Here is a 5,000-nt window from a genome sequence, read left to right as displayed (position 1 = left end):
AACGGAACCGTGCCAGAACGACGTCGGTCGGACGGCGTGAACTGATAGTGCCGAGGCCGGAAACCGAGCCGGAAATGTGCACCGATTTATTGGTCCCACTCGCAGGCCCATATCTCCGGAAGGCCGAGGCCGATTTCCTCCGGGTATGGTTCGCTGCGTGCAGCCGGAAGGGGAGCAGCGGACGGCACTGAGCAGCCGGAGGTGCGGCGCTGCCCGCCGGAGCTGCAAGCGAAAGGCTGCGCACCGCTTTCCGCTGGTTAACTCGGCAGGCCGTCAGGCCGACCGACTCCGCTTCAGCACGGGAGCTAGAGTCGGGCAAGGGGCACCGAAGGGTACCGGAAGGATCACGTTCGGACACCGGGAAGTCGAGTGCCGGGCCGCCGAAAGCGAGCTCGGGGCCCCGGTTTGTCCGTCCCACCCGGAGGCCCATATCTCGAGAAGGCACAGGCCGATTTCCTCCGGGTTTGGCTCGCTGCGTGCGGCCGGACGAGGTGCAGCGAACGGTACCGAGCACTCGGAGGTGCGGCGCTGCCCGCCGGAGGTACAGCGAAAGGCTGCAAACCGCTTTCCGCCTCCTCTCCCCTCGGGCGTGAGACCGACGGTCGTCTGGTTTGCTTCCGCGGCAAGAGCAGGACGAGGGGCACCGAGCGGTACCAGAACGAACCCGGTCGCACACCGGGATGTCGAGTGCCCGGCCCAAACCCGCTACCCCCCCCCCCCACCCGAAAGCGAGCCACGGTTTGTGGATTAAAAGTGAAGCGGCAAAGATTTGTAAAACAGCGTGAAATGATGAACCAGAAGCCCAAAGTAATGGTGGGAATAAAAGTTCCGAAATGTGAAATGGTGAACCAGAAGTTGTGTGAACTGTTTAACCCAAAGTGGCAAAAATGGATTAAAAGGGGTGAAATGATCGACCGCAAAGCAGGGCAAGCATTAAACAAAAGCAGCAGCATTTTTTAAAAAGGGACAAATGGTTTACCAGAATCCCAAAAGAATGCTCAGAGACTTAAGTGCCAAAGGGGCAAATGGTTAACCAGAAGCTGGGTGAACTGCTTAACCCAAAGTGGGAAAAAGGATAAAAAAGGGGTGAACTGATCAACCAGAAGTCGACAACAATGTGCGGCGATTAAGTCTGAAAGAGGGAAAGGTTGACCGGAAAGCAGGGAAATGATTAAACAAAAGCAGAAAAATTCAGTAAAAAGGGGCAAGTGGTGAACCAGAAGTTGGGTGAACTGCTTAACCAAAAGTGGGAAAGAGGATTAAAAGGGGAGAAATGTTGAACCAGATGTCGAAAACAATGCGCGGCGATGAAGTCTGAAAGAGGAAAAGGTTGACCGCAAAGCAGGGAAAGGATTAAACAGAAGCAGCAATATCTTTTAAAAAGGGACAAATGGTGAACCAGAATCCCAAAAGAATGCTCAGAGACTTAAGTCCCAAAGGGGCAAATGGTTAACCAGAAGCTGGGTGAACTGTTTAACCAAAAGTGGGAAAAAGGATTAAAATGTTGTGAAATGATTAACCAGAAGGCGAAAGCAAAGTGCGGCGGCGAAGTCCTAAAGGGGAAAAGGTTGACCATAAAGCAGGGAAATGATTAAACAAAAGCAGAAAAATTCAGTAAGAAGGGGCAAATGGTTAACCAGAAGTTGGGTGAACTGCTTAACCAAAAGTGGGAAAGAGGATTAAAAGGGGAGAAATGTTGAACCAGATGTCGAAAACAATGCGCGGCGATGAAGTCTGAAAGAGGAATAGGTCGACCGCAAAGCAGGGAAATGATTAAACAAAAGCAGAAAAATTCAGTAAAAAGGGGCAAATGGTGAACCAGAAGCTGGGTGAACTGCTTAACCAAAAGTGGGAAAAAGGATTAAAAGGGGAGAAATGTTGAACCAGATGTCGAAAACAAGGTGCGGCGATGAAGTCTGAAAGAGGAATAGGTCGACCGCAAAGCAGGGAAAGGTTTAATCAAAAGCAGCAATATCTTTTAAAAAGGGACAAATGGTGAACCAGAATCACAAAAGAATGCTCAGAGACTTAAGTCCCAAAGGGGAAATGGTTAACCAGTAGCTGGGTGAACTGTCCAACCCAAAGTGGGAAAAAGGATTAAAAGGGGTGAAATGATTAACCAGAAGGCGAAAGCAAAGTGCGGCGGCGAAGTCGTAAGGGGAAAAGGTTGACCAGAAAGCAGGGAAAGCATTAAACAAAAGCGGCAACATTTTAAAAAGTGGCAAATGGTAACCAGAATCCAAAAGATGCTCAGAGACTTAAGTCCCAAAGGGGAAATGGTTAACCAGAAGCTGGGTGAACTGGTGAACCAAAAGTGGAAAAAGGATTAAAAGGGAGAAATGTTTAACCAGAAGGCAAAAGCAAAGTGCGGCGGCGAAGTCCAAAAGGGGAAAAGGTTGACAAGAAAGCAGGGAAATGATTAAACCAAAGCGGAAAAATTCAGTATAATGGGGCAAATGGTTAACCAGAAGCTGGGTGAAATGGTTAACCGAAAGTGGCAAAAAAAGATTTAAAGGGGAAAAATGATTAACCAGAAGTCGACAACAATGCGCGGCGATGAAGTCTGAAAGGGGAAAAGGTTGACCACATAGCAGGGAAACGATTAAACAAAAGCGGCAACATTTTTTAAAAAGTGGCAAATGATTAACCAGAATCCCAAAAGAATGCTCAGAGACTAAGTCCCAAAGGGGAAATGGTTAACCAGAAGCTGGGGGAAATGGTTAACCAAAAGTTGCAAAAATGATTAAAAGGGGTGAAATGATTAACCAGGAGGCTAAAGCAATGTGCCGCGGTGAAGTCTGAAAGAGGGAAAGGTTGACCAGAAAGCATTAAACAAAAGCGGCAACATTTTTTAAAATTGGCAAATGATTAACCAGAATCCCAAAAGAATGCTCAGAGACTAAGTCCCATAGGGGAAATGGTTAACCAGAAGCTGGGGGAAATGGTTAACCAAAAGTTGCAAAAATGATTAAAAGGGGTGAAATGATTAACCAGGAGGCTGGAGCAATGTGCCGCGGTGAAGTCTGAAAGAGGGAAAGGTTGACCAGAAAGCATTAAACAAAAGTGGCAACATTTTTTAAAAATTGGCAAATGATTAACCAGAATCCCAAAAGAATGCTCAGAGACTAAGTCCCAAAGGGGAAATGGTTAACCAGAAGCTGGGGGAAATGGTTAACCAAAAGTTGCAAAAATGATTAAAAGGGGTGAAATGATTAACCAGGAGGCTGAAGCAATGTGCCGCGGTGAAGTCTGAAAGAGGGAAAGGTTGACCAGAAAGCATTAAACAAAAGTGGCAACATTTTTAAAAAATTGGCAAATGATTAACCAGAATCCCAAAAGAATGCTCAGAGACCAAGTCCCAAAGGGGAAATGGTTAACCAGAAGCTGGGGGAAATGGTTAACCAAAAGTTGCAAAAATGATTAAAAGGGGTGAAATGATTAACCAGGAGGCTAAAGCAATGTGCCGCGGTGAAGTCTGAAAGAGGGAAAGGTTGACCAGAAAGCATTAAACAAAAGCGGCAACATTTTTTAAAAATTGGCAAATGATTAACCAGAATCCCAAAAGAATGCTCAGAGACTAAGTCCCAAAGGGGAAATGGTTAACCAGAAGCTGGGGGAAATGGTTAACCAAAAGTTGCAAAAATGATTAAAAGGGGGTGAAATGATTAACCAGGAGGCTGAAGCAATGTGCCGCGGTGAAGTCTGAAAGAGGGAAAGGTTGACCAGAAAGCATTAAACAAAAGTGGCAACATTTTTTAAAAATTGGCAAATGATTAACCAGAATCCCAAAAGAATGCTCAGAGACTAAGTCCCAAAGGGGAAATGGTTAACCAGAAGCTGGGGGAAATGGTTAACCAAAAGTTGCAAAAATGATTAAAAGGGGTGAAATGATTAACCAGGAGGCTAAAGCAATGTGCCGCGGTGAAGTCTGAAAGAGGGAAAGGTTGTGACCAGAAAGCATTAAACAAAAGTGGCAACATTTTTAAAAAATTGGCAAATGATTAACCAGAATCCCAAAAGAATGCTCAGAGACTAAGTCCCAAAGGGGAAATGGTTAACCAGAAGCTGGGGGAAATGGTTAACCAAAAGTTGCAAAATGATTAAAAGGGGTGAAATGATTAACCAGGAGGCTGGAGCAATGTGCCGCGGTGAAGTCTGAAAGAGGGAAAGGTTGACCAGAAAGCATTAAACAAAAGTGGCAACATTTTTTAAAAATTGGCAAATGATTAACCAGAATCCCAAAAGAATGCTCAGAGACTAAGTCCCAAAGGGGAAATGGTTAACCAGAAGCTGGGGGAAATGGTTAACCAAAAGTTGCAAAAATGATTAAAAGGGGTGAAATGATTAACCAGGAGGCTGAAGCAATGTGCCGCGGTGAAGTCTGAAAGAGGGAAAGGTTGACCAGAAAGCATTAAACAAAAGTGGCAACATTTTTAAAAAATTGGCAAATGATTAACCAGAATCCCAAAAGAATGCTCAGAGACCAAGTCCCAAAGGGGAAATGGTTAACCAGAAGCTGGGGGAAATGGTTAACCAAAAGTTGCAAAAATGATTAAAAGGGGTGAAATGATTAACCAGGAGGCTAAAGCAATGTGCCGCGGTGAAGTCTGAAAGAGGGAAAGGTTGACCAGAAAGCATTAAACAAAAGCGGCAACATTTTTTAAAATTGGCAAATGATTAACCAGAATCCCAAAAGAATGCTCAGAGACTAAGTCCCAAAGGGGAAATGGTTAACCAGAAGCTGGGTGAAATGGTTAACCAAAAGTTGCAAAAATGATTAAAAGGGGTGAAATGATCAACCAGAAGTCGAAAATAATGTGCGGCGATGAAGTCCTAAGGGGCAAAAGTCACCCAGAAGGCAGGGAAATGATCAAACGAAAGCAGCCAAAAAATTATTAAAAGAGGGGAACTGATGAACCAAAAGATGAGAAACGGCCCGCAGAGACTAAGTCCAAAACGGGAACTGGTGAACCGGAAATGATTAACCAAAAACTAAGTCC

Source organism: Heptranchias perlo, unplaced genomic scaffold, assembly GCF_035084215.1.
Source record: "Heptranchias perlo isolate sHepPer1 unplaced genomic scaffold, sHepPer1.hap1 HAP1_SCAFFOLD_1095, whole genome shotgun sequence".
Lineage (NCBI taxonomy): Eukaryota > Metazoa > Chordata > Chondrichthyes > Hexanchiformes > Hexanchidae > Heptranchias > Heptranchias perlo.
The sequence above is the reverse complement of the archived record's forward strand: the minus strand, read 5'-3'. Positions refer to the sequence as shown.